The sequence below is a fragment of the Magnolia sinica genome, chromosome 12 (genome assembly GCF_029962835.1).
Source record: "Magnolia sinica isolate HGM2019 chromosome 12, MsV1, whole genome shotgun sequence".
Taxonomy (NCBI): Eukaryota; Viridiplantae; Streptophyta; class Magnoliopsida; order Magnoliales; family Magnoliaceae; genus Magnolia; species Magnolia sinica.
This window is the reverse complement of record NC_080584.1, coordinates 53212341-53224652: the sequence shown is the minus strand read 5'-3', so window position 1 is coordinate 53224652 and position 12312 is coordinate 53212341.

Here is a 12312-nt window from a genome sequence, read left to right as displayed (position 1 = left end):
TGTGCATAAACAGATACATCACGGTGGGGCCCACACAGTTCTACCCGTTCTTTGCTTGCGTCCGAGCGGGGTCAGACGCAATCCGCTTCCGTTGATAACGTCAGGATGAAGGTACCACACATGTCAGCATGATCGAAAACTTTTGTGGCCCCTAAAAGTTTGTGTTTTAATCACTACTGTTTCATGTGGTGTGGTCCACCTGAGATTTGGATCTGCTGCGTTTTTGGGCTCTTGCTATAAAATGAGCGGCAAAAACGGATGCGTGGCATGGATATAAGGCACATACATCAAGGTGGGCCCCACAGTCAGAGATCTACCAAAGCCATTGAGATTTAATCAGCCTGTTTAGCAGCAACAGGTTGCCTAATCCATTTGGAAAATCTAACCTGCACCCAAAATAATGTGAGTCAGGTCAGTATCAGCAGTAGCCTGGGCCTGGTTTATTTCTTCTTCTCTCTCTCATTGCCCAATTCTCTTATGAAAAGAATAACTCATGTTGTGCTTGGCTTCGCCCCCAAAAAATCATGGTAAGAAAAAATCAGTTGCATCCACAACTTAGGTTGGCCCCATTGTCCCGGCCTGACTCAACTCGGTGTTACCTTTCTTGATAGTATCCATTCCCCTGTAAAGTTGCCTGATTTTGTTATCCACTAATCATCATAGTGTGGGCCTAAAAATGAAGCTTAAACTCAGATGGGAATCAGCCAGGCCTAGAGGCTTGACCAGTCCATCCATATCTACATACCTATAATGGATTGTCAAAAAACAAACAAGGAATGATGAACAATGTCCAATGTCAACACCCCCTTCAATTAGATGATATAAATGGCTTGATACCATTTTGGTGCTATAGGGTTGATAGCCCACCTTAGGTGAGTCAAGAATAACGAGATAAGAGCCATAAATCCTGAGAGTAAAAGCTCAACCATGTGATACTTACAAAATTTACAATAATAGAGGGTGGGCCATGCCCTTATTTGAGTTTATCTTGAATTATCAAGCAATTTCTATATTAGTCCCACGAAGCTTTTACTAGGGGTGCACACGGGTCAGTTCGGTCCGGTTCTGGGGTGAAACTGGAACCGAACCGTTCCTAACGGTTCTACAATTTTTGGAACCGGAACCGGACTGTTAGCACCCTAGAACCGAACCGGAACCGGACCGTGAAAAACGGTTCGGTTCTGGATTGGTTCCACAGTTCTTCAAGCATGACAGAAATAGAAAAAACCAACGGAGGAAATGAAGAGATGGGTTACCTACAGTTTCTTCAAGCCCTCATTTTTCACCCTCAGATCTTTGTAAGCATTATCAAGACTTTCAAACTCCTATTTGACCCCAACAATTACAAACCTCATCAATACGTCATAAAAACCAAACCTAGTATTACATAGCAAAGAGAAGCTACAAAATCAAACAGACCTTCAAGTTGGACTTCTCCAACAACAACAAATCCACCTCTTTCTTCAATTCAGCATACGTTTGCTGATACCGAATCAAGAGCATTAGCCACGTTTCATTGGATATCCAATAAACATCCGATGCATGTGAACTTGTTGTATTCACAATGATTTATTTTCTGCCAATGTTGAAAAAGGTGGAGAGAGAGAGAGAGAGGGCAGAGGCGACAGTCAGCGAGAGAGAGGGTAGGGGCGGCAACACCCAGCAGTTGGGCTAGAGAGATTAGATATTTAGGGTTTTTTTTTTTTTTTTTGAAGTAAAGGTTCGGGTTGACGGTTTGGATCCACGGTTCGGGCTATGGTTTGGATCAACGGTTCGGTTCGGTTCAGTTTTACAGGGCCCTAAACCGAAACCGATCCGTATCCAACGGTTCTCGAAAATTTGGAACTGGAACCAGAACCGGTGATATCTAAAACCGGACTGATCCAACGGTTCCGGTCCGGTTACTCGGTTCTATTGGTTCTGTGCACCCCTAGCTTTTACCAAACAAAATGCATGAATCTCAAATAATGGATCCCATATGAAAATGTGTCTTAATGGGCTGAAGCAAGATAGACTACGGGCTCAAATTATTTGACTATGATCGTTAGTTCAATTATTCTTGATCTTCCTTCGCCATTCTAACGAACACGCTAAGTTAAATATACAACGCCACAAGTTAAATATACAAGGGCCTGAGTCATAAATATAGATAAAAGCCCTCTCCACTGGAGACATGATATTTCCACTAGCCATGACTTAACTTGAAAGGCAAGACATCACGAGGTTTTAAGGATTGTAGTCACTGTGCAATCATTTGCATTCTTCATTCATACCAATCTTCAAAAATTTCAAAAAAAAAGAAAGGCCCGGTCAACGACAGAAGTGATCCAGACCGTCGAACCTTAAATCAGGTGTATCTTGCAATTCAGAACAAGTTATCGGACGTAAAACATATGATTTTGGGGTAGAATGAGCTACTTTAGCCAACCAACCCCACTATGCTAGGTTATCCAAGCCGGATTTGTGAAATACCGCCAGATCGATGTTCATAACCCCAAGTGTAGGGTTGCGATGTAGTAATAATCTCAGTAAGACCGAGGTTGAATCTACAGGGACTAATTTCGTGTGTTTTCTGAGAACAACTAGAACTAGAATTAGAAGAAGATGAACACCTAATCTAGAATATGTGAGAGAATAATTGTGAAAAACTTAATGAAAAACTTTGTGAAATTCAAAAGTAGGAAACTAGGGTTTCCAAGGATCCATTTGTAGAGATCAGGGAGATCTATGCTTGATTCACGAATACAACTAGAATAAGAGTCCCATCTTTTTCCAATTGGAAGATATATTCTTAAAAATCAAATCTGAACTTCCTTTGATCTAGTTCTCAATGGATGAGAGGTATGAGAACTAGAACTGATTCCATCACAAAACCGAGACAAAGCAAATAACAGAATTTACCAGTCCACAACTAATCTGAGAGAATTGTGAGAGTTAGGGAGGATTCCATCATCTAACCATGCCTAGGGGATGATGGTGAACAACAGGATTTCCTAAATTCACAATCTCAATAATGAAAAGAACATACTCAAAGCTATAGCAGATCCATTGTAATTTAAGTCATAATAAATTATTAAAAACTAAAAGTATTCCTTATAATCAAACTAAAATTAAAGAGAGTTCAACAACATGAATCAAAGCAATAGAAAACGATCCATCATGCTACAAGCTTCACCTCTTAGCCTTAGCTAAGAGGTTTAGCTAATCATAGACATGATTGTGCTAGAATCTCTAAAAAAACATAATAACAGAACATAAGGAAAGGAAGGAAAAAAACTATAGACGATAGCTTCTCCACGCTGTCCTCCTCTACTCACGTTTTTCCTCCCTTTCCTCTTCTTGCTTCCATTCTATTGGTGCATCCGGTAAGAGAGAAGGGCTGGCCGGTTGTGTCTTTTCTTCTCCCCTTTCTCTTACGGTGAGAAGTATGCTTATATAGCTTTTTCTTACACACAACGTGACGCTTACGTTGTTTCTTTCATAGCGAGAAGGCTGTGGATCGCACCTGGCACGACCAGTTTAGCGATCCTGTTGCAGGATCTGTTCCGATCAGCCTTCATGGGCTTGGTCGAAAGTCCTTTGGGAGGGATTTGGACGGTCCTGATCTGGCCCCCGTCCATGTGGCTGATCCTCGTACGATTAGCTCTCGCTGTTTCCAACAGAACAGGCTTTCCTTGCGCCCGTTCTCGTGCTCGCTCTGGCTTGCATGGGTATAGCTCGACTTGCATTATCGGTCGGGGTCGAGAGAGGAACTCGATAGATGACTCAGATCATCCTAAAATCGTGTGAATGGTGGCCCATCTAGATCCTTGGTTTGCAGATCCCTTGGTGAACGAGGATCTACGACTACCCGTTTTTTGCACGTGGAGGGCCGGATGGTGTGCGGAAACAACTAGGGGCTAAATGGTTTTCTCCCCTGGTCACAATGGACGGTCCCGATCATCCCTGAAGGGAGTGTTGGTGGGCCTCGTATCGTCTAATGGACGATCGCCCGCTGTGAAAATGATTTTTGCAACATCGATCGAGTCCATGCGATTTTGACTCCTTACTAGATATGGTGCACATCGGCCACTCAAGATCCATGCTCATGCACCACTCCTGCTGTGGGGTCCACCAGTAGTTTGGGTCAAATCTACTCCGTCCATCCGACTTCCCATCTAATTCAAGGGGCTGAGTCCAAAATTGAGGCCTATCTAAAGATCAGATGGCCCCCAAATCAATGATTAATGGCTGATTGGTTGATCTGTCCACTAGCTTTGGTGATTCTTGATCATTAAATCCATGCTTTTAGCATCTTTTTTAATCCAAGCTCTTGAATTTACCTTGCAACACAAACATGATTAAAATAGAACATTAAGCATTATCATGTGCATAAAACTAAATGATAAATGGGGTCCAATATGTAATATTTAACCCTCAACAATCGACAATCATTTCCTTATTTTAATTCCGTTTTTACTATAAATAGTAAGTTTTAGTTTGATTGTAACTCTTCATCCGTTGGGCTTTAGGAGTTGCCTCCAATGTGAAAAGAGCTTAGAAAAATTAAGAAAATAGCTTGGTGAAGCCAAATAGGACACTTATTATTTTTGGCCGAAATCCTTACGCATTAGTAGACATCAGGACCGCCTATAAATAGTAAGTTTACTATTTATAGTAAGTTGTGAATTCTAGGAATTTTAGTTGTAGAATGATTCTGATCTCTTTTCCATTGCTTGGTACCCCTATTTAAAGGGTTGTGAACTCATTTTTATTCGTTCATCAATCAATTTCAAATTTTTTAGAATTTATTTTCTATTTTGCTTGCTTTCTTTCTCGTGGATTCGAGAAGTCTTTGTGAGGAGTCCTGAGAAGTTCCGTGGATTTAGAACAATTATTCACTTGAGGAAGACGGTGCTCGACGTCACGTTCTCCCCCGCGTGATAAGGTTTTCCACATAAAATCATGTGTTTATGTTTTGCTTTGATTTATCATTTCTATTTGATTGTTTTATCTTTGTTGAATGTACTTCCACAAAGCATGGGATTGCTTGTGATATTAGATTCGAATATCTAATATCTAGGTTTGATCCGAGTTTACTGTTGTATCAAAATTACAACACGTGGATTGTGGTTCAACCAAAGCTCTACCTGACCCCAAAGGACCCAACCAAAATTCATGTAACTATTCCCAACCCAACCTAACATGAGCTAAATTTCCTTCGCTTAAGCCCAATCTGCTTTCAAATCATGTTGGATTTTTCCAACCTTTACCCAAGCTGAGGACCCTGAAAACCCCACCCTGCCTGATCGGAACTTAGGACAGGTCACTCGGACCTCAAACCTAAGTTGTAGCCCCAATGTTCGCTCAAGGCCACCTTAATGTCAAGGAACTTATAGACACCCCACCAAGGCTAATATCTTGAGAAGGCTAAGACAGTCTGAGAACCATGAACCCATCCAAACCCCGAAACCCTAATCCGCACCCTGAAACCCTAATCTGCACCCCAAACCCTAATCTAAACCCCTAAATCCTAGCTTAACCTTAAACCTAGCCTAACCCGTATTCCAATCCGAACCTAAAACCTGTCAAAACCAGAATATACAAGCAAATCAGCATGGGAACGCACCTATTTGAACCCAAAAGCATGGAAGAAGACTATTGGATGAGTCAGCGCACCAAACGAGGCCCAACGGACAAAGCCCAGCCCGGGCAGTAGTTTGACTACCGCCAGTGGTACTCGAATTACCTCCGCTCGTGAGGCGCATGTGTCCTCTGAGCAAAAACTGTCTGTGCGACCGAAAGTCAACTTTCTTTTGAAATTACTCCACCGCCAGCACTATTTACCTTTTTACCAACCCTAAGAGCCAATGGGGTTACGCCACATGGCGTCCCTCTCCCTCTCTCCTTAACCAACCCCAAGCTGCCATGTCAGCATTTACCCCTCTCAAACCCAGCAATTACTACATTACCATTGGAAAAGGCTATAAATAGCCCTCTCCTCTTCACATTTTCAACAACAACTTTCAGTTTCCAAGTGTGAGAGAAAGAGAGGGAGAGAAGAGAAGAGAGTGAGAGTGAGGGTGAGGGGGAGCTCCCAAGCCTTAAATTCCAGATTTTTCTAACCACCTTCTAGCCTCACCTCAACCATCTCAACCCCTAGACCTAGCCCAGATTGGTCATGGTTCGGTCCATGTTTTAGCCTATTCAAATTCAAGCCAAAAGACCCATTCATTTTATACACAAGCATTCATTACGACATTTATTCCTTTCTTAACCCCCCTGATCCTCTAGATCTCTAGTGAATGTATGCTCTGTGACTTGCCATACATCAGATCATGTCACATAAGAAATTCCTAGTAGTCTAGTCCATTTCTTTTACCTCTTTGCATAAGCATCATCACCTCCGCCTTTTAGACACACCGTTGAACGTATGCTCTGTGGCTTGCCAAAATTTCAGATCTTGCCACATTAGAAATCCGCGTGTGTGCCTAGTCCCATCTCGACCACAACATCCATCATCCTTTGAGATTGTTTTACCACACCAATTAGAGACCATACCTTTGTACGGGCAGAGAGGGTGTTTAATACATTCCCTCTTTGTAACCGAGGTCTCTTACTCGGAATCTCGGATCGCAGATCAGGAGTCAATTTAAGGTAGGAGAGTCTCCGAATTTCTCCAACCTTTCGTATTCCGCGGATTCTAGCCGACTGCGGGATTCTGAGATTAATTAGCTAGTGAAGACTCCAACATCCACAAATCAACCTAATCACCCCCACAAAACAAGCTAAAAATATGCCAATCAGCGTGTGCACCAATTCCCAGCATTCACAGAATGACGACTCCACTGGGGACTTTTGCTAGCTCTCATTAGTCGAGACCTGACTCGAAAGTGTGTGGTACTTTAATCTCAAGGGACATCATCACTGCATTTATACATAAAAAAAATCAATCAGTCTTTGGCTTACACTTGCTTAGCCATAAATTCGAACCATGACCACTCGATCCCGGGCAGCCATGACTTCTCAGGCTACCCATAAAGAAGAGTTGGCAGCTCAACCAGCTCTTGAAACATCAGCACTAGCATCAGCACCGGCACTGGCGTCAACACCTCTAACAGTTCCAACAAACCTACTAGACAATGTAACCATGAGTGAGATGGCCCAAAGCTTCCGAGCATTGCAAGAGATATTACTTCGCCTAGTGCTAAGTGTCACACCAAACACGCAGGCGACCCAGCCTAGTGTGCAAAACAGTTCAATCCCTCAAACTCCTTTCACCTTCTCTCTCATTCCACCAGCAAATCCTGTCCTCCCTCTCCCAGAAGAGTTAGCACAGGATCAACAGCAACCGACAAATGGGAGCAACCCTCTCACACATGATTTACGACGTATTTGCGATGGATTTTTGTCCGTCGTAAGTATGTGACAGACTAAATCTGTCGCAAATTTTGATTTTGCGATGAAATATGATCAGTTGCAAATTCCTGGCCAAAATACTAGTTGGCGACGGTTTTCGATTGCTATTATGATGGATAGTGGTCCATTGTAAAAGGTCTTTTGCCCTAAAAATTATTTTTTTTTCATTTTTTTAGAATATGGTGGAAAATATGTTTTTTGTAGTCTAATAATTGTTTTTAATACAATTTCAGTGGTTTAATTGTACATATTTTTATATATGATTATTTTTAAACAATTGATTAAATGCAAAAAAAAAAATTTATTTTGTTTTTATAACAAATGAGTGGAAATTATTTTTTAAAAAAAAATTTAAAACTAATATTTAAATGATTTGTAATATCACATGAAAAAGAATATTGAGAAGTTTAAAAAAATTAACAATGTTAGAGAAAAAAAATGAGATTTTGAAAAATGAATCTATTTTGTGGGGGAAAAAATTAAAAATCGTGATTTAATAAAAATCTATTTTGTGGGGGAAAAAAAGAATATTGAATAAAGTTGATAAATTTGAAAAAAAAAGCATTTGATTTTGAGAAAATAGTAATATCCTGAAAAAGAAAATTAAAAATATTTTAAAAAATGTGAAAATTTTCACAATGTTGAAAAATGAAAAATATTTTAAAAAAGAGAATGAGAATTTGTATTTTGAAAAATAAAATAAAATTGAGAAGTTCGATAAAAATTGACAAGTTCGAATAAAATGTTTTAAAAAAAATGGAGAAGTTAAAAGGAATTCAAAATTTTAAAATAAAACGATATTAAAAAATCGATACTTTATCAAAAAACAAATATTTTGAAACAAAAAATAAATAAGTTAAAAACTTTTGTGATTTTGAAAAATAATTGAAAATGTTCAAAGATTGAAATTAAAAGAAAAAGTTATTTATAAAAACACTATGATTTTGAAAAAAATATATATATATTTTTAAAAAATTGAAAAGTTGAAAACAAAATGATGCCTTTGAAGAAAAAAAAATCTGCATTTTGGAATTTTAGGGAAAAAAAATTAAAATTTGTGAAAATTTTAGATATTTTGAAAATAAAAATTTAGAATTTGTATTTTAATTTATTTTTTGAAATATTTTATAATAAAAACGATATTTTGTTAAAATTTTTCACAGAAAAATTAAGAGTAAAAAAAAATATATTTTGAAAAAAATGTTATTTTTAAATGGAAATTGAAATTTATCTTTGAAAAAAAATTAATAAATTATTAGGCACATCCACGAATTGAACCTTTAACTATTTTTGGACAATCTAATTAGTCTAGATTGAAGAGTAAATAACTTCAGATGTTTAAATCAAATTTCACTCAAATTGTTGATTAATCTTGTATGCCCAATGTCTTTCTCATATGTAGCCTGATCGGGGCGAGTAAGTAGTCAATTTGAGGGTATCGATAAGTAAAATAGAGTGAATGGACCAGATGTGTAAAATGGGCCATATATTCTTGTCAAAATTGTGACCCAAGTTATTGACCTCATGAGAACTTAAGAATTGATGTTAGTAAGTTTTGTGGGCCCCATTGTAAGACCCGTGTCCTAATCCGTACCATTCCGTTAGCTTCCGCGGTCCTTCCGGTCAAATTCCGGCAACCTTCGCACCGTATTCGGTGTTTGCGCACGATCCTAAGCCAGGTCCCGCGCACCGACGTCGGCTCGATCTGAAACTTATGTCTTGGCGATCGCGTCGTCGCCGCGGTTCCAGCGCCGTGACTTGCGCACCGAACCGATACCCAGGGAAGAAGATGCCGATCAGCGTTTATTCTGAAGAAACACCGCGCGTTGCAGATTTCGAGGGAATCTCTACAATTAGTCCCATCAATCAACCATTAAATGCAACCATACCTCAAAGTACTTCACCCATTCCCTCTTTTTCCAAAAGTCCACCATCTTTCCACCTCACCATTCCTCTTTTTCTCATTTTCAACCTCAACCATCCCTCTTCTCCACCAATTTCAAACTAAACCATACCTCTCATCACTCCTTTCTTACAACCATCACTCCACCCATCCCTCCATCCATTATTTCTATCTCTCCCTCTCATTCTCTAGCAATTTTTCCAAATCCCATGAGAAATTTCACTCATCCATCTCTCTCTCTCAACTTCAAGTGTGGCCCACCCTCTCATCTCCAATCTCAACCATTCATCTTTCATCAACCTCCATTAAAAGTGAAGGTAAGGAGCTAAGGAGTCCAAGGGAGCAAGGAGAAGGAAGATAAGGTGGGTGATTTTTCCATTAATTTAAATTTTAGGGCCCACTTGTTGGTGGGACCCATTTGGATGTATGTGATTTAATCAAGAGGGCCCATAGTGGCGGGGTTCCTCTATCTCACCGTGTATCTCTCTCTATCTCTCTCTCATTCTTTCTTTGTAATGGTGTGGATCCCACCGATATGTGTTACATCTCCCCCGTCCATCTACATCAGACGGTGTGGCCCACTTTATTATAGGTGATGATCCGCACCCTCCACTGTTGGGATGGGTCCAATGCATCTTTTTATATGTATGTATATATATATATATATGTATGTTATATTTTATATAATATATGTATATAATATATAATATAATATGTATTTATATATATATACAATATAAGATAAATATTAAATATGTATATATATATATTGGTGGGCCACATCCACATGGGACCCACCACAATTTTGTGAATATATATAAACCGTCCAGCGTCCCTGGACGCTGGACGTTGCAACAGTGGACTTTATAAAAAAAAAAAAAGGAAGGGAGATGTGGGCCACTCATGCAGGCCCCACCTTGATGTTTTTATACAATCCAAACCGTCCATTCTCTTCCTCAGGTCACTTAAGGCGTTGAACCGAAAAATGAGATTGATTTGGTTTTCTGGCGGGCCGTGATATAGGAAACAGTGTTCCTACCCTTGATTTGCTCTCTGACGCTCCTGTACATCTAAAAAAGCTCAATATTGGACTCTATGGAATGGTATCAAGCCACAGAGACCAATGGATGGAGTGGATCGTACTGAAGCGGGCCCCACCTAGGAAAAACCGCAAAAACGTTCTTTTTCAAAAAAAAAAAGAAAAGAAAGAGGCAGCAGCGCCGCTGCGCCGTTCCGCCCGGATCCTGACGGGCGGACAAGGCAGGGCCTCACGGCCCAATTGCGGGCCCCACCTTGATGCATTTCGATGATCGACACCGTGCATTTGATGGGTCCCCACAAACCGTACGTCCAACTCAAAAATTAGCCTTTTACGGAACTTAGGTAGGCCACACCATCTAAAATCATGTGAAGACATGTCTAAATATATAAAAACCCTTGGTGGGGCCTACTTGAGATCTGGATGTGGCTGAAACTTGGTCTGTACCCTCAGCCAAGTGGGGCACACATAATGGGTGGGCTGGATTGTGAATCACATCTCGGTGGGCCCCAAAAGAAAAAAAAAAAAGAAAGAGAGAGAGCCAGCGCTGACGCTGCTGCTGCAGGACGTGTAGGCAGCGCCTGCGGTTGGCGGGCGGGCCGCCAAGAGGCAGGGACCCACGGCTCCATCCGTGGGCCCCACCATGATGTATATTTTGTATCCACACCGCCCATTTGGTGGGCCACTATCTGATGTGGACCCCCTCTAAAAATCAGGCCAATCCAACGCTCGGGCGGCCCACATCACAAGAAACAGTGTGAATTGAACTTTACCATTGAAACCCTTTCTGGGTCCACAGAAGTTCCAGATCAAGCTGAAATTTGTTGTTCCTCTTCACCCTGGCCCGTGTGACCTTATGAACGGATCAGATGGAAGATAAACGCTATGGTGGGCCTCACATGGGACCCACAGTGATGCATGTGTTACATGCCCACCGTCCAGACGGACGGTGGGGCCTACTTGATGTATGTGTTCGTCCGCACCGTCCTCCTGGACGGTGGGACCCCTCCCTGCTGCACGTGAGTGTGCACGTGTGTGCACGTGTGTATGCATGTGGGTGTGTGTGCACTTGTGTGAGTGTGTGTGTGGATATACATACATACATATTGATATATATATATATATATATCTATATGTATATATATATAATATTGTATACATTTACATATATTAATATTATATATATATATATATATATATATATATATATATATATACATATGATGGTGGGCCTCTATGGGCCCCACCATGATGCATGTGTTGCATCCAAGTTGTTCAACCATATGGCCGTTGTTGAGGCCCACTTGATGTGTACTTGTGGCTGTTGTTGAGGCCCACCTGGATGTGTATTTGTGGCCATTATTGAGGCCCACCTTGGTATATACATAAGGCCCATGTGATTCGACCCATTTAACGTATTTAAAGGCCCATGGGTTATGGCCCATTGCAATGTACATAGGCCCACTAATGCGGCCCACTTGATTTATATAAGGCCCATATGAGATGGCCCATTTAATGTATCTGAGAACTATGGGTCGAGGCCCAATGAGATGTATATGGTCCATTGCAATGTGTGATTTCCTATGGTTTGTGTAATGGTACTTTATGGCGGGCTATGCCTTGGGAACAATGTCGGTTTGACGTCCACATTGTAAGGACAATGTTGGTTAAATGTCCGCATTGTCACACTCCTTAAGGCCACTGATAGGCCCATACTTGTGGTAAGCAGGCCGTCTAGGCCCATCTCCGTTATGCGCAGAGCCCATCTCTTTATATATGTTTAGTATAGATGCATGATTCATGATCATTCGCACCATATGTATGCCTGATGTGAGGAATGACCGATCATAGCATATACCTTTGGATAGACTGTTTATGGGCTCCCTGATAGGCGGAGTTACCTCATATAAGTGCATGGTATATACAAGGCTGTTGCATGACTGATAGTATGATTCATGCACTTGCATTTGTG